Consider the following 18,591-nt stretch of genomic DNA (forward strand, 5'->3'; position numbering starts at 1 on the left):
TGTTTCCTGGTAATTCCCACTTGAATCTGTGGCCCAGGACTGGAAAAGTGACAGCCATGGAAGCCAGTAAAATTTTAAAGGTCTGTAAAGGACACGTGCAATTTTATTCTTAGCCCTTGCCTTGTGCCCCTTTCTTTGCATAGAGCCTGGATGCAAAATTCCCCAATTTTGGGATTGTTGAGTGGAGACAGGGAAATGGACCAGGGGGTCTCTAGCATCATGGACAGATGAGTTTTTATGACAAATCCTAGCAATAGCCTAGGGGATACAGATGATGGTGTTAGGCCAATGCCAGAGTAAAAGAAAGAAAGAAAAGAAGAAAGGATTTTATGTTTTTTTTAAGATTTTCTTTCTTTATTCATGAGACACAGAGAGAAAGAAGCAGACACATAGGCAGAGAGAGAAGCAGGTTCCCTGTGGGGAGCCGGATGGGGGACTTGATTCCAGGACCCTGGGATCACAACCTGAGCCAAAGGCAGACACTTAACCCAGGCATCTCTTACATTTAATTAGAATATAAAGTCTTGATATGGCATGTTGGGTGGAAACAGTCTATATTGATGTTTACTACTATTCCTCCAACTCAGTTAGAGATGGAAGTCTCCAGCATTTGCATGGGACCAGATGTTAGGTGAAGCCTTTCTCAGCTGTGAGATGTATATCCAAGGGTCTCTGAGGTTTAGCTGTCATGTAGGTAGTTCCTGGTGTAGTTCCTGCTGAGGAGATTTAAGGTCAGTCTTTGTTAGTGATTCCAGACCAGAAGGGTGGGAGAGAATGGGAAATATTAGTTTAGTAAATGATAGATACTTGCAGAAATCAGAACTCAGGATTCAGTCCAGTTTACAGGTATGTCATAGAAACAAAGATTAAAATAGATTTTATAGATTAAAATCTATAAAACAAAGATTATAACCATCCTCATCAGTTCACTCAGTCCCATGGTAGGAATTCTTGTTCTATTTGAATCCAGGTTTTCCATTAGCTCTGAAAATTCTTACCCAGTTCAGTTTTATGAAAGTTATCAGAAACCTGTATTCTGGAGTACTTTCCATGAGTTTCCTTGAAGATGAAGGACTTTTGCAGAAGCATCAAAGTAAAATAACAACTCTTTGTAACTGACAGACTTAAAAATGTCCATTGTTAAAGATCTGATGAGAGTTTATTGTAATTATAATAGAATTGACAAGGAAATTTGGTTTTTCTGTAAGGCACAATATTTAAAAATAATAACTGGCATCATGGTGAGAACATTATACCAAGAAATATCAGACGTTAAGAATTATGTGCAATTTCTGAAATATTTATAATATATATACCTATACAAATATAACATAAAAAAGGCTTACTATGACTTCTTACTTGATAATGCTTTTAAGGTAATTTACATACCAAATTAGGATAATAGTGTATCATCTCTCATTTTATAAGGAGAGACAACAAATAGTGAGATGTTCCAGGGATCCTCTGAAAAATCCCAAATATGTTTGATGTCAAAAATAATTCACTCAGAATTTGATTTGGGGGAAGTTTGTCAAAAATATCAAGAGATGTTAAAGCACTTGGTCAACTAGGATCATAATTTACTGTGAAACAGTAGTTAGTTATCTGTTTAACCAAAAGTGACAAGAGCACCGGGAGTTTTGGAAGGTTACATAGTTCTGAGAAAACCTTAACTCTTGTAATATTGAGAGTACTAGATTTAAGTAATCAAAGATCAGCTGAAGAAAGAGAACACAGAAAATTATTTTGATAAAAAGATCATTTAGAAGGTCGAAAAGCCTAATTTCTTAAGAGTGGACCAACTAACCAAGAAAGCTTGTCCTTTCAGCAGATGAAAGAATATTAAGTTTTAGTTTTACATTAAGTACACAATAGGTATTAAAGCTCATTAAAACATTTTTTAATTCGTATAGCCTGGTCATATGTAAAATTCCTTTCCCAAGATATGTTTCCACAAACCTTCTACAACCTTCTTTTTTAAATTTAGACTTCATCCTGTGTTTTTCCTCTCTAAACAAACCGCCTCACTTTAGGACACAGTTACCTTCTTTTTTCTCAACTAAAAATGCATCTCTGCTCCTCCTCATGATGAAGTTTTGGAATATAGGTGAGGTCTGGAGCCAACGACCAAGAAAGAATTATTGAGACGTCTTTGGTGCAAAATGGTGGTTTTATTAAAGCCCAGGGACAGGACCTGGGGGCAGGAAGAGCTGCTGCCCCGGGCCTGTGAGGGGTGGCTGATTATATACCTGGGAGTTAGGAGGGGTTTGAGGATAGTGTACTCTCTAAGGAATTTTGGAAGCAAGGTTTCCAGGACCTTGAGGGGCTAGCTATTGTTGGGAAAAGGTCACTTATTACCATCTACTAAAACCTGAGTCATGAGACCCTTCAGATATGTATCGGTGGGTCATGTGCTTGGGGGATGGTCACCAACATGTATCTTGGGGGTTTAAAGATAAAGGAAATTTCCAAAGGAATTTTTATATGTTAAAGTAGACTTAGAGGATCCTGGGGGTCGGGCTAAGATTGCCTTCTGCCCTTAGCAAAGTATCATCGAGGCAGTTGAGTCCGTCGAGGAAGGTCACTCTCCCTGTTTCAAGGACTTGTCAATGTGCTTTGTCCTCAGCTAGTCCTCTGTTCCTCCATCACTCATAACTTCTCTTGCTGAAAACATGCATCCCATTTTCCTTGCCTACAGAGACACTTATTTCCCTTATTATTTATATTAGCTTAATATATATTGAATTTTCAGCCTTTAACAACTGTAATTCCTAGTGAAGATAAAGAAGCAAATAATTGCAGACTGTCATCCTAGCATTCTATAGATTGGCAAACTTATGAATACATTTAGACATTAAACAAAGTTGGCCACTACTACAGCTGCTTTCTTGCTGATGGATTTTTGTAAGAGAAACATGAACTTATTTGACCTTTGGTAAACCCAGGTTGAATGAAAGTATTGCATTTAATGCTTGTAACTCTGAAGCCATGCCTCTTTTGAATTAAACCGATGAACTTAAACTAGCTTTAATACCAAATGTTTTTCTAGATCATATGAATCTGTAATTTATTTGGATTTATCTCTATTATATTTCTGAGAATTTAATTTTTATGAGCACTCCATTTTTGTTTACCCAATTAAATAAAGCTCTTTTATGAATTAATTTTGGCAATACCATCCCAAGGTGGTGAATACTATACATCTACACCTCTATGTAGACACGTGTGAACAGACACTAACTAAAATTTTAGCAATGATATGGATTGGAGACACACCAGGGTTTTTTTTTCCCACTTAAGTTTCAAATAACCTTCTCCCCACTTGTTTTTCTTCTGACAAGAATTATCTCCCTGAAGTAGGTATTTTAAAGAGATGACTTAGGTAAGAATTCCTGAATATCTAAATGTAGAATATTTACATCTCAAGGCACAGGGGCAGAGTTTTGAGATAAATAGGGGAAGTTTAGGATTGATAAAACGGATTGAGGGGCTTTGAGTTGCCTCTGGAGCCATACCTTTGGTTCCTTAAAGACTAGATTTGTAAAACAAAAACAGCTGTTTTTCATTCCTCAAAGAATTGGGTAATACCAAGGGATTGACGCATCCTTTCACTTATGTTGGAATACTGTTCTTTCTCCTGAGGGGAAAAGGCCTCAAACAAAGTTCTTACCAGGCTCTAAATGTCAGGCTCCAGCCTGGCCCACCTCCACCATAGAGATACTTAAAAATTCTTTTGAATATCCTCTGTTTTTAGCTGGAACAAACAAATATTTCTGATAGTATTAAACCACCCATAGATCCAAGAGGTGTCCTCAAGGAGAATGCAGAAGGCATTATCTTCACAAGTTCTAGAGTTACTATCAAAGATCAGTGACACATGGCCTGGATTTTAAAGCAAGGGACGCGGTGACCAAGGCCCTTAGATTGGCCTTTGACCTAAGAGTGAAAGATTCCTGTAGTCTTATTCAAAGTGTATTTATTTTTAAGTAATCTCTACACCCAACATGGGGTTTGAACTCATAACCTTGAGATCAAGAGTCACATGCTTCACCCACTGAGCCAGCCAGGTGCCCTGAGTGGTCTTGGTTCAAAGGCATCTGTTTAATACTCTGTTCAGAGTGGAAAGGCAATTCAGACACAGGAATTCTAGAATTAGTGCTCAGATAAAGGAGGGGAGAGAGGGGAACAGTAGGAGTTATGTCCTTTTTAAAGTCTTTTTTGGGGGGATCCCTGGGTGGCTTAGTGGTTTGGCACCTGCTTTCGGCTCAGGGTGTGATTCTGGAGTCCCGGGATTGAGTCCCATGTTGGGCCCCCGGCATGGAGCCTGCTTCTCTCTCTGCCTGTGTCTCTGCCTCTCTCTCTCTGTGTGTGTGTCTTTCATGAATAAATAAATAAAATCTTAAATAAATAAATAAAAATTTTTTTTTAGTTTTTATATATTATTTTCCATCAGCCTCTTGCAATGAATCTTTCAATGAAGCTGTTTTGGAACTTTGAAAGTTTTAGGGGGGCTTCTGCATGCCAATTAAAACAACTATCCCATTTTATTTAATTTGGGCACCCTTACTTTCAACTGCACTCCTTAAATGGTCTTATTTAATTGGAATGTTCCCCATAACAGCCATTTTATTTTATTTTATTTTGTTTATTTTTACTTTTTAAATAAACTTTTTTAAATTTTTATTTTTTAAATAAAAATCTGCCTGAAGGCAGATGCTAAACCTCAGCCATTTTAATTCTAGGTTGTCTTTAGTAAGATTTTGTCATTTTTATAGATATCTACAGCTTTGGGACCACAGTTCTTAGATATAAAATAAGCAGCTCTGCTGGAAGGTGGCACACTGGAATTTGAGAATCCCATTTATTATTATTTTTTTATTTTTTTATTGAGCTAAGCCTTTGAGTCTCTCAGAGTTGAACTAATACCTAACAGAGATATGTGTTGGGTTGGGAATTATGCATTGTTTTACAATATACATCATTGCACAGAAATTTTCTTGCAGTTGGTGGGTGACCTGTAGGGTGCCCTGATCAGCTGCCGAGTGTGGGGTGCTCTAGTCGGGTGGAGGCTGGTGGCACAACTGGTAAAAGTATTCACCCAAGACAGAACAGAAGAGATAGAAGCTTATAGAATACACTACAAGGGAGCAATGGGCAAGACAGCAAAGGAGAAGCCATCTGACATGAGGTGGTAGAGGGGTCACAGTTATAGGGCAGAGTGAGAGAGTGTGGGAACAAGTGAAAATTTCTCTGTTTTGATAATCTTAGAAACTGTGCCTGGTTGTAATTGGTCACTTAGAGCCTATGGCTGTTTTGCAGTGGGTCACTTCATGAGCCTGTTTGCTTCAGCTCAGGGGTCACTGTGGGCCCTTTTGCTTATTCAGGTTTCCAGTGCTCATGCTTCCTGCCGAAAAGTGGCCTCTACATGACCTTGTGTTGGTCTAACCTGTTTTATGACCAGTTTATCCCAACTTGGGAGTCTTTGGGTTAGGTGGTAAGCATTTTAGCAGCTTCTAAATGCTTGATCCATGCCCACAAGTTATTATGGTTTTTCTTATTTCTTAGATTCCCATCAGCAATTAGCCTTTATCTACACAAAAGACAAATACGTGCACCTTAATATATTAGCAGCAATCAAGAGATATTATTGTGTCCTGGCCAAGAGAGTGGGCCTGTGTGTACCACCACCAATTCCTATCGGATTGGGGAAAGGATGGAGACAGCAGGCATCAACCGGGGACTGTGGACTCCATGCTCCACATGGATGGGGAACCACACACCACCACTAATAGGTCCCATGTGAATCTTGAGGCAGAATTATGTGCTGGGGGTTTTCCACTCAAAAACCTGGTGATTGCAGTCGGAGAGGCACTCCAGACAGCTCCAGGCAAAACTATCTCCAAACTCAGTTGGGCTCTGAGGAGAACCCTCTGTAAGCTCAAGCTGACCTGCCCTGTGCTGGACAGCCAGTTAGATCATTGCAGAGAGCAGAGCTCACAGCCTAGGGGAATTTATCCACAGTCCTTGGGAAGTGAGGAGGAGAACTCAAAAAGGAGTTGATGGGTGCCATGCCTATGTTTCTCATTGTCCCCAAGTACCTTTAGAAGTTTGCTTTGGATCCCATCGCTGCCACCAAATCTGTTAAAAAACAACAACAACAACAAAAACAAAACAAAGAAAAACAAACAATTTAACATGTTTGAAGATCTAAATTTGAAGTTAATGTCAAGATCTAATTTGCTTTATTCAATGATTCATGAATTGGGCAGCATCCCATCCAGCAAGTAGAAAGGAGCCCTGTGAAGGGGAAGGCTTTCATAGACAGAAGGAGGAAGGGACAAGGACGTCATAAAGAAAAGAAGGGATTATTTCAGGCAGGGTCACCTTACTTTGAGGGAGATATAGGGTTCTGCCAACAGATCACCTACCTAGAAGCTGACCAGGAAATTCCAGACTGACTGGTTAAAATTCTGCTCCTGGGAGAGGCTGAAACTGCAGTTAGTGCAGTTAGGTTAGCTATGAAGTCCTGGTTTGCTGCTGTTGAGGTTAGCACAAGTGACTCCATGTTGAGGGCCTGTTTTTTCTTTTATTCCCAAAGTAAACATATCATAAGATTATAGCTTGATGAATTTTTACAAACTGAACATACCAGGTGGTCAGCATCCAGGTCAAAACCAGAACATCACCAGTACCCAGTAGCCCCCTTCTACACAGTAATCTGATAATGTTAAAATTTAGTCCAGTTAGGCCCCGAGGCTATCAAGAAAAAGCAGTCTGTCTTTGAAACAATATGATGGCAGTTTTAGAGTAAACTGTTAACTTGGTTGTAGGAGTGTTTCACTACTGGAAAACTGATTTCAGAAATATTTTGCTCCTAAAAACCACATCTTTAAGCAAAAATCTGAATTGCTCACAGCAATAATTTCCATCTTTTGATATGTCAGCAGAATCTGTCAAATGAAATGGCAAATTGGTGAGAAATACAAGATGAATAGAATAGAAGCAGTGATGAATGAGCAAAGAAGCAAAAAGATTAGGAATCAAAATAGGAGTCACTCCTATTTTGTAGTTTAGTAATTTGATTCAGGATACTGCTCTATAAACACGCTCTGTGTTAGGGACCTGTCAATGGCTCCTTAAGGAGTTTTGCTCTGTAAAGGTCGTTATTATTGGAGAAAAAAAACCTGTTTTTTTTTTTACTTCTTTTTATGCTAGTAATAATATTAATAAGTATCTTGTTTTATATGTATATATATTTTAAAGATTTTATTTGTTTATTTGAGAGAGAAAGAATGCACACAACTGGGAGAGAAGGAGAAGGAGAATCTCCAGCTGACTCCTCACTGAACATGAAGCTAAATGTGAAGCTCGATCTCATGACCCTTAGATCATGCTCTGAGCTGAAATCAAGAGTCAGATGCTTAACTGACTGACTTACCCAGGCAACCCTCTTGTTTTATATTTTTATAGAGCATTGACATATTCATTTTAATTATTTAGATTCTTTGCTTTTCAATTGTTTTTTTTTTTTTCAATTGTTATATCAATGCCAATCTGGCATCTAGCTCCCTGTCTTCATTCAATCCACATAGGTGTGTTTATGGAAATGGAGTGTTGGACATCATACCTGTGTTTTAAAGCATCAGTGGTTAGCTACAGTTTTATAGTTTTTTTTCCCCACCCTGGGTAAGGTAGAAGAATCAGTTGAGGATTGGAATGGGAAAGATAGGAGTCCAAGAGGTCATGGGGGTTACTCCGCTGAAGTTGATCATCAAATCAGGGGACCATATGGTCACGCTGAGGTGTAGAGGACACTCCTCCAGTGTCCCTGGCTCCCCTAACCTTGCCTGGTCTCTGCTGGGACTGAGGACCAGGAGAGTGACTGCCAAGGGCTCGCCCACTCCCAGGTGATTCAATGCATCCCTATTTCTCTGCCTGCAGCCATGCAGCAGTTCCTGGGGCCAGGCCCTGTGTTTGTATACCTGCGTTTATTTATAACTGCATACCCTCCTCCTATCACACCACTGTCTACTGGGAAAACAGAAAACGTTGACATTAGTTAGGCTGAATATCAACAGCAACCAAATAAGTCTGGTGAATGTCAGCTCTTTAAAAAAAATTGTGTTTTTTTAATAAAGGACATTTAACATGAGATTTACCATCTTAATAACAAATTTCCAGCATACAATACAGTATTGTTAACTACAGGCATGATATATTGTACAGCAGATCTCTGGCGTTTATGCATTTTCCAAAACTGAAACTTTTATCTGTCGAAGAACAACTCCCTATTTCCCCCTCACCCAGCCCCCATTTTCCTCTCTACTTCTATGAGTTTGATTATTTTAGATTTTTATGTAAGTGCAATCATGCAATATTTTTGTCCTTTTGTGACTGGCTTATTTCACTTTAGCACGATGTCCTTGAGGCTCATCCATGTTGTCACATGTGGCAGGGTTTCCTTCTTTTTAGAGGCTGAATGATATTGTATGTATAAACCACATTTTCTTTATCCATTAACCCATCAATGGACACCTAGGTGGTTTCCACATCTTTCAGAGGTGTTTTGGCTCTTTTGGATAGATACTCAGAAGTGGGATGGCTGGATCATATGGTAGTTCTATTTTTAAGTTTTTGAGGAACCACGAGACTGTTTTCCACAGTGGCTGCACCATTTGTGAGCATGTAATATGTTTACTTAAGTTTTTTAGGTAACACTCACTGCAATATGGTCATGGGTACAATTTCTACTTCTCAAGACGTACCCACACCAGTAGTTGTGACATTTTAAGCTTTTAGCTTTTGACAAGGAAGGAACTTGACTATGAGAAATAAATTTGAATATTGGGAAGATCATACTCTTTGATTCTCAAAAAAATGATTTTTTTTCTATCAAAGATACTTTAAATCTACCTTTTTTCTTTTTCCATCCTCCCCGTGTGTTTTAAATTCAACACTTTAGGCTTATTGCCTCTTGCCTTCGTTTGAATTTCCACTCAAGGTAATTAAAATATGATGGATGGTTCTTGACAGTCTGCCACTCCCTATCACAATGGACTATTGGAAATACAGCCTTCCAAGGAGGAAAGTTTATGCCCACTGTAGTGGTGGGATTGTGCTAGCACTCGACAAAATGGAAACAGTGATTTGGAAACTCAGAATTGTAGGTTACTGACATGTAGACATCAAGAAAGTTACCCATGTGTTCCTGTACATGGAAAAGTGTGAGGGTGAGTGGTGATTGGAGACCAAGTCAAATACAGAGGGAGGAGTTAAGGCAGCAAAGTGGAGAAGTTAGAAGGAGAGGGCCAGAGTGGATTTTAGGAGAGATGACACAGGTGGTGGGAGTACAGGGCTTGGAGAGTGCAAGGGGGAAGGGAGGCAGGCAGGAAGTAAACAGGGGGAGTGATATAGAATGAGAGGTGGTCCCTGGACTATGAGGGAGAGGACCTCATGATGCTGGAGTATGGAGGCATGGAAGGAGGAGCTGAGGCCAAGGTGGCAGGGTAGGTAGGAGAGGGGCAGGGGCAGAGACCTCAGTTTCCAGCAAACCCACCAGCATTCTTACCTGCCTGTAGAATTATGGCCTTGAAATAGCTCCCATGGAAAGCTAGCACGTCTAGAAAAGTAATTGGATACAGAGCATCTGTCAGTTTACTGAGCCTCCGAAAGGCAAGAACTTGATTTCCTGACTTGTGAATAAACATTTACTCTACTAAGAAAAATTAAGGGACTCCACCTCATCCATTTAAATCTAATTCAGAGAACTGAAGGCATGGTCCTGCTCCAAATCAAAGTGAGTCCATTTTTTGATCATCTTAAAGCAATATTTTTATTTGTCAAATGTTCCAGGGGTAGTACGTGAGAATATTCGTACTGTATATCTTGCTAACTGGTAATGATTATATTAGACAACCACCTTGATAGAATAACATGTCGGGTGCAGAGATTTCTTCTTTATCAATCAGCTCATCAAAATATAACAGTCTTAGCCACAGGTTTAAAATATCCTAGCTGAAGTGTCCCCTCTGTTAACCTTCCTGAAAGAGTGAAAAGATTCGTATGAAGGAGAAATGTCTCATAGTTTAAGAAATGAAATTTATCTGCTAATAATTAAAAGGAAAATGGCCTTATTTCTTCTGGGGCCCACAGTGCCCAGGAATGTCCTGAGCACAGAAGTGTTAAGCACAGTGTTGCCCTGGGGAGTCTCACGATTCAACCTAGTAAAAGATGGCTTGTGTTGAAAGACAGTCACCTTCATCTGGAACTTGTACATTTGAGCTGGGGATGCATTTGTCACATAGCAACCTTGAAATAAACAAGGTGGCCGCTCCCCCAGAAATAGGATTTTTATTTGCCGAGGGGGTTGGATAGATAATCTTTCTGGTTTGGTACGGCTTCAGTCCTCTGTGGCCCATCCTCTGCCTTTTCCAAAATACGTGTATGGGGAGGGCTTCTCAACTGGTTTTGGTGGCAGTATAAACTGAAGCAGTATCTTTCAGGGGGGCAGTCAGGGAGTTGTATCAATGACTAACATGCACAGATCCTTTGGCCAAGCAGTTCTACTTCTAGAAATTTAACTTGTACACATAGTTCGACATGTGCATCAACATACACACACACACACAAGATTCATCACCGCAATGTTCATAAGAAAAAAAAACCCTTCATACCCATCAGTGGGAGACAAATGAATGAGTAATGATTCCTCATTCAATGGAATACTGATCAAAATTTAAAAATATGAGCTCGGGCAGCCCAGGTGGCTCAGCGGTTTAGCGCCGCCTTCAGCCCAGGGCCTGATCCTGGAGACCCAGGATCGAGTCCCACATCAGGCTCCCTGCATAGTAAAGCCTGCTTCTCCCTCTGCATGTGTCTCTGCCTCTCTCTCTCTCTGTCTGTATCTCTCATGAATAAATGAATAAAATCTTTAAAAAAATAAAATAAAAAATATGAGCTAAATCTATATGTGTTCAAATATTTGTATTCTTATCTCCATGAAGGCATGTGTTTTTGTCTTTTATTTTCCCCCACCAGTGCTTAAAACTGTACGTGGAGCATATTAGGTGCTAATAAATTTTTTAACCAAGTAAAGGGATGATGAATGAATTTTAAAAATGAATTTAAAGATGCCCATTATAAATGCCCAAAAAGCACTCCATCTTTCCAAATTTCCCAGGGCACTTCATAACTGGATCCTTGGTCATTCCCAGCTGCAATTGTAGGAGCTATGAATATTTTATGCCCCCTGCCTTTGAAGAGTAGATGATTTTGTTTAGAAGTGGTAATGCTTACTCCCCAATCCAGACGACATCCCTGGGTGACAGAGGTGGAGGCAGGAAAAGCCACCGCAAGCAAGCACCATTGCCCATTCAGAGCACTCCACGAACTGAACCGTCCTCATGGCTGTAGGCAGCTTCGACTGTGCTTGACAACTGAATAGGAAAGAAATTGCCAGCTGCTCCATCTGAAAACATTTTCCTTGATTCCTTGTTAGTTTTACCACAAATTCTTTAGCTCAGCAAATTTACTCCTTAAATGAGACAAAATATTTCAAAAGAATATATGTTTGCAGTGAGCGTGACAGAGTTACCCTTTTTCATATCAAGGAGTTTGAAGATATATGCTTGGTGAAATGAGAGTAACTTTAAAAATGTTCTTTTCCTGAACTGATAACATAAGAGACAAAAATCCTAACATTAACCTAGTGGTTGCCTATATTTTGATCGGTCAGAAAGCATGGATTTCATTTCCCCTTTGCTATCTTATTTCTCTGCCTCCTGTTTTGTTTTGTTTTGTTTTGTTTCATTAAATTTCCATTCTGTCCATTTCAGTAAAACACCTGGGAATGTGTTCTTAAAGGAACACATCCTAGTCCTCACATCCCCCTGGTCCTTTATAGAAAAAAAATCAGGAAGCCTAATATATATAACCACACCTGTTGATTAAAGATACATGTTACAGAAAATAAAACCACTGCTCATTTTCCTTTCCGTGTTCACAAGATTATTTAAGGATTTGTTTCAAAAGAACTGCTGAAAATATGGAAACTTGACATCATCATAAACTTGCTGAGATGTTGGATGCTGGATTTACAAGTACACTCCCTCAGCACCCGTGTTGCAGTAGATAAGCCAGGTCTTGGCAGCCTGTTTGTAGTCACTGAAATTTGTGTGAGTCTCATATTGTCAAAAACTTAGTATAGCTTCTGATGGACCCCTCTGATGGACCAATACCATGGTATTGATGCCATATAGCCTTCTTATTTGGGGGAATGGGACTGAATATTAGTCTCTTGTTGTTTGCCATTAGTGAGATTCAGCTTCTCTCTCTGTACTTTCTCAATAGATTCAAGAAAGAAGGTGAAGAAATATATTGAAATTTTGGACGTCTTCATATAAATGGAGCCAAACAGTTCATTTGTCAGTTTATTCTATGGGAACAGTTCCTTTTTCTTTTTTCTTTCCTTTTTTTTCTTTTCTTTCTTTTTTCTGTTTTTTTTTTTTTTTTTCCTTTTCTTGGCTTTCAATCCAACACATCTTATTTTTTTTAAGTGTTTTATTTTTTTAACTTCATTTTTTATAAGCTTTACATCTACAGAAAACTGACAAGACAGTCCAGAAAGCTCCCATATAACCCATGCCCAGTTTCCCCGTAACATCTTCTATTGGTATCAAATATTTGTCACAATTAATAAAGCAACATTGGTACATTATTATTAAGTAAAGCCCATAGGTTATTCAGATTTCTTTATTTTTTACCTAATATTCATTTTCTGTTCCAAGATCCCATCCAGGACATCACATGACATTGACTTGCCATGTCTCCTTATGCTCCTTTTGGCTGTGACAGTTTTTCAAGCGTCATTTGCTTCTGATGACCTTGACAGTTTTGAAGAGTACTGCTCTGGTACTTTATAGGGTACTCCTCTATTGTCTGATGTTTTCCTTATGGTTGGACTGGGGTTATTGGTTTGGGGGATCGAGATCCCAGAGGTAAAATGCAATTTCTTGTTCATGTTGAGTTTTGTCACCTTGCTGAGGTTGTGTATGTCAGGTTCTCTAAAGTTCCCCTTTTTTCCCACCTTTCCATCTTGTATTATTTTGAAGAAAGTTACCAAGGCAGCCCACACTCAAGGAATGGAGAGTTATGCTCCCCCTTCTCAAGGACCAAGTAACTATATCAGTTACTTGGAATTCTTCTGCATGAGAAATTTACCTCTTCTCCCCCACTTATTAATTTGACCAAGTATTTATTTCAGTATGGATATTTATTCTATACCTTGAGTTATAATCCAATACTACTTTATCTATTTTGTGGCTCAAATCATGCTAACTTTGGCCATTGGGAACTATTCTGGTTGGTTCCTATGTTCCTTTGACAGACTCCTGTTATTGTGTGTGTGGGTATTTTGTTTGCTTTGTGTTAGCACTGCCTTACTTTCTGGCTCTATAAGATGCTCTGGGCTCATCTTCTATATTTCCCTGTCTCATCCTTCATTCAACTCTTTCTTCAAGGAACGCTACCTCCTTTTATTTATCTAATAATGGTATTAGAAACCAAAGTCTGGCCTTGAAGTGTGCTTGTCACTAGTGGGGTGTCAATACTTTTAGGTCTTTTCAGTGGACAGAGCAAAGAAATATATGTGTGAATCCTATCCTGTGTATATAGACATGTCAATATATAACCATCTGTCTATTAAGCTAACAGGAGTTAATCCTGGCAAACTGTAATCTGTTATCACATGGATCATTCTAGCCCCCTATCTTTTATATGTAAACTCTCACTCCAAGAGTGAGAAACTTGGATCCCATCATTGGCTATTCATTTAATTGTTCAATTTCAGTATATATACATATAGCAGTATCAGACTTATTACCATGTACCCCCATGGGAAACAACTTCATCAGCTAGAGTACAGAATGTATGTGTAGGCCCTTTTGCTTTTAATCTTACAGATTCTATTCATTCCTGAAGTTACTTAATAAGGTCACCACCTCTTCTTCCCTCCCCATTTCAGTGTGATTATTTCATACTGAATAATATTCCCTAATTAGAGTTTGCATTCCTTAATGGGATCCTCTAGCCTCCTAAAAGATTTTTTTAATTTTGCATACCTTAAGGTTCACTCTTTGTACTGTAAGTTCTCTGGGTTTTGACAAAGCTATAATGTCATTTATCCATCACTGAAATAGTTTCACTGGCCTCAAAATCCCCCATACTTTCCCCAGTCATGTTGCCCCTTTTCTGTAAATAAGTTAAACCTAGAAATAGAATATCAATCTCTAATTTCCTGATGATGACACCATTTAACTTTTTAAATAATTGTTAGTATTATGAAATATACCTATGAAAGAGCATATCCAAGATGTATGTATGGTTTAACTAATAGTAGTAAAAGTTTTCCCCACCTTACAGGCGTGGACTTCTAGAATGTAAAGGGGCCTCATTCCCTTTCACACTGGGGCTATGGATGCTTTCTGACTTTCCAAGGTGACCCCTTGGCAGAATTGGTACCGGGTTCTACTGATTCATCATCTAGTGGGCTTTTCATTGTTTAGCTCTAAAATGCTATTGTATCATTAAAGCAAATATTTGGCATTCATTTTAAACAAGGACCATCTCTCAAGTCAAAACAGATACCTGGGGATCCCTGGGTGGCGCAGCGGTTTGGCGCCTGCCTTTGGCCCAGGGCGCGATCCTGGAGACCCGGGATTGAATCCCACGTCGGGCTCCCGGTGCATGGAGCCTGCTTCTCCCTCTGCCTGTGTCTCTGGCTCTGTCTCTGCCTGTGTCTCTGGCTCTGTCTCTCCTTCTATCTCTCAAGAATAAAAAAAAAAAAAACAGATACCTAATGATTATTACCTACCTCCATGCTCCATTCCTTTTTGATTGATACAAACGTTCCTTTTTTCTAGACCCACAGCAGAGCAAAGGCCCAAAGATTTCTATTTAGTTACATAATGAGGTAAGGAAATAGAAGTGATTTCTAAGTGCTAGATATTATGACCTGTAGGTTTTAAATAGAAACAGAGTATAACAAAGAGCTACCTAGTATCTTCTACATCCTGCTGCTACCCAGAAATGGTCCATAGGCCAGCAGCATTGGCATCACCTGGGAACTTGTTAGAAATCCAGAATCTCTGGCTCTGCCACAAGACACTGAATCAGAATCTACATTTAATGAGATTCTCAGGTGACTCCTATGTATCCAGTGTCCAGGATGCATTGTCAGATACTCATCAGCTCACATTTAGGGCACAGAAAATCATTTTCCAAATTCTAGTTTTTCATAAAGAAAAATAAATTTTCTATATATTTTTTATCTCTTAACATACTGTTTCTTATATACACATGGTTAATGTATCCCTTAAAGTGATCAGTCAAGATATCTTTGTCATCTTTTTGCTTACCACTGGAAGCTGACCTGAGATAAATGCCTAAGAGGGGGAGCCGGTCCTGTCTCTCACCTCTACAGGATCAGGAGGCATCAACAGCCTATGAAATTCAGATTACACCAAATGAGCTTGAGTCAACTTCATTCGGTGTTATTGTTAAATGACAGTTTTGAGACACAGTGATAAAATAAAGAAATCTATTGAGTCAGCAGTGCAAGTCTCAAAAATGAAATGCTGTAGTGTAACCAGAAGTACGGATCTCAAATTAATTCCCATGTCGGGATTTTTGATTGCCAATTATATGTCAAATCCTACAAGCTGTAAATTATGAATTTGATGGATAATGGCCTGTCAGCAGATGGACTTGAAGTTACAATTGAAATACATTTCAATATATTTTAAATACATTTTGAACAAGATGCTACAGCAGGATACACAAAGCAGCTTTGCTCTCCTTGTTCTGAGGTTTCTCACCCCCCACACTGACAAGGTGATTCTTTGTTGTCGGGGGTAGACCTCTGCCTTGTAGGATGGTCATCAGCAGCCCTGGCCTTTTCCCACTAGATGCCAGAAGCAACTCCCCTCCCCTGAGATGTGATCTTCAAAAATATCCCTAGACATTGCCAAATGTCACCATGAGAGACAAAATAGCCCCCAGCTGAGAATCACTGCTGTATGCCAATGTAAATATTCACACCCAAAAAAATGTCTGTTCTTTGGCAATATCCTGAGATTGTAGCCACAACATATCAGACGATGAAGCCTCTCTACAGTGGCTGGAAGTATCTAAAAAGTTGAATTTTGAGGATGAGGTCACTCAGTTGATAGGCCTGGTATCTTATAACATCGGCAGTCACAGGTGTTCTATTCTACCTCTGACATGCAGTTATGGTTTATAGAACAATTTCTTACAGAAGGCCTGTGGTTTCTTCTACTGCCTTGGGAACTAGGAGATCCTGGGAAACATGGTTGTGAACCAAGCCAGAGCACTATTCGGATACACAGAGTAACCGGTTCTCAAAAACAAAATGGTGACTTTTTCAGAGCTTCACAAGCATGGTGACTCTTGGTCTTGTTCTCCTTGACCACAGCCCTGGACTCCTGGGGACCCTTATAGGGAGTGTCTTAGTCTTCTGGCTGCTATAACAAAATATCATAGCAGGTAGGAAACAGAAGTTTATTTCTCCAGTTCTGGCAGCTGGGGAGTCCAAGATCAAGGTGTTGGCAGATTCAGGGTCTGGTGAGAGCCTGCTTCCTATTTGACAGGGAGCCATCTTTTCCTGTGTCCTCACATGGTGGAAGGGCATGGGAGCCCTCTGGGGGCTCTTCTAGAAGGGCACTAATCTCATTCACGAGGGTTCCACCCTTATGACCTCCTTGCCTTTCAAAGTCTCCACCTCCAAATGCCATTACACTGGGGAGAGGTTTCAGTGTAAGAATTTGGGGGAGACAAAAACATTTTGTGTCTAGCAGGGAGGTAGAGTCAGAAAGCTAACCACTTCCTAGCTCCGTTTAAGCAAAGCCCTCCTAGCAGGTGCTCCAGGAAGAGAACGGTGTTAGATTAGAAAGGAATCCAATCATTGTTCTAAAATCCTCCCGACTCTAAGATTCTGCTTCTGATCCAGATGCCCTCCCATTCACAGAGCTAGGTTGACTGAAGATAGCAACACCCCCTAAAACAATCCCTGGGAATTCTGGGCAGCTGTGGCCCCTGGAATTCATGGAAGTGTCAGCTCAGGCACACTTCCTCCTGTCCTCTCACCAGCCCAGGCATCAAATGTTTTCTGCATGACAAATAATATATAGACTTCAAGGGTTTTTTACAGACATTAATTGGATCACAAAGGTCATCCCTCTAATCTTTCTCTCCACCATGGACCCTTCCAGTTCTCCCGAGTTCACAGCTATGCCCTATTTCATTCCTTTGCCTGCTGCTTCTGCCCAAGACCACGCCTGGTCTTAGTCCCTTTGATGTCTAAGTTCTCCTTTCCAAGCTACCTGGGTGACACTATGACCACCCCTGCCCAGCCCTCCCATCCTGACAGTGCAGCCGAGCCTCCCGGTGGTCCACCTGTGAACACTGATGCCATTGACCCCATCCCTGGAACTCCGTGCCTCAGGGTGGGGACTGCTCCTCATTACCTCTCTTCACCCTCATGGCCTTTGCCCATCTTACCTAACTGTGGCTCTCATCTTCTGCATGAAATTAAGGGAAAACTGTATCTTCTAATGTTTGGTCTGTGTAGTCCATCCTTATTCTTCAGTGGCTCCACATTTGCTAGCTTGCCTAGGTGCTAAAATTTATTTGTAACCCCCAAATCAGTCCTCCTGAACTTTTGTGGTCACCATGGACATGCTCAGCATAGTGAAAAATTTGCATTTCCAGCTGAAGGAGGGCAAGGTGCCACTCTGCATTTTGTTTCAGGTCTCCTACCATAAGCAATGCCCTTTTTTTGGTCTATTAGGTGCCCCATTTTTCCATTTCTGTTGATGAACTCATTGTTTCAAGCCCAGGGGTAATGATAGCATTCTGTTCAGTGTTCCAAAGTACAAGAAGGCCATGATGTGCCTTATGGAGGAGACATTCATATTCACCAAGATTCGTTCAGGCAGGAGTTGTGCTGTTGGGCATGAGTTCAATGCAAATGAATCAACAATAGATGTTAAATAAGGTGTTTTTAAACAGAATGACACATAGAAGAAAATTATATATTGACCAATTGATGCAAATGTTGTGACCAGAGGCTCACAGACACTGAATGCTGTGTTTGCTCTAGTAGCAATCATTCAGTGTGCACTAATTTATTTTTAATTATGTATAGTTATATATATACATATACATATACGTATATATATAGCTATTCCCTTGAAGGATATACAAAAAACTGTTAACACTGATTGCTCCAGAGAACAAAACTGGGTGGCTGAGCTACAGGGGTAAGAGGAGACTTTTCACTGTAATACCTTTTGTGTTTTGTGCCATACAATCACAGCCATCAAAAAATTAAATTTAATTATTTAAAAGCCAATAACAAAATGAAAACATACAGTTAAATCATAGGCCTCCTCAATTTCAGGGAAACAAAGCAACTGCTGCTAAAAAATCCAGTCTATTAGGGGACACCCAAACCTGTTCCCTGATCTTTAATGTCCTGTACCAACAACCCCATTGCTCTGCCTCCTTGGGCTGCTG

At 39.9% G+C, this 18,591-nt stretch overlaps 1 long non-coding RNA gene across 1 annotated transcript; it reads right to left on the reverse strand.

Annotated features, from left to right (window-relative positions):
* Nucleotides 1–528: 528 nt before the first annotated feature.
* LOC140594727 (uncharacterized) lies at nucleotides 529–14,831 on the reverse strand. Its single transcript, XR_011995938.1, has 5 exons — nucleotides 14,644–14,831; nucleotides 11,296–11,435; nucleotides 9,569–9,619; nucleotides 6,099–6,138; nucleotides 529–713 (listed from the first exon to the last, which is right to left on the reverse strand). It is a non-coding gene; the product is annotated as an uncharacterized lncRNA (long non-coding RNA).
* Between the last annotated feature and the right edge of the window lie 3,760 nt (nucleotides 14,832–18,591).

This window comes from Vulpes vulpes, chromosome 12, assembly GCF_048418805.1.
Source record: "Vulpes vulpes isolate BD-2025 chromosome 12, VulVul3, whole genome shotgun sequence".
In the NCBI taxonomy this organism is placed as follows: domain Eukaryota; kingdom Metazoa; phylum Chordata; class Mammalia; order Carnivora; family Canidae; genus Vulpes; species Vulpes vulpes.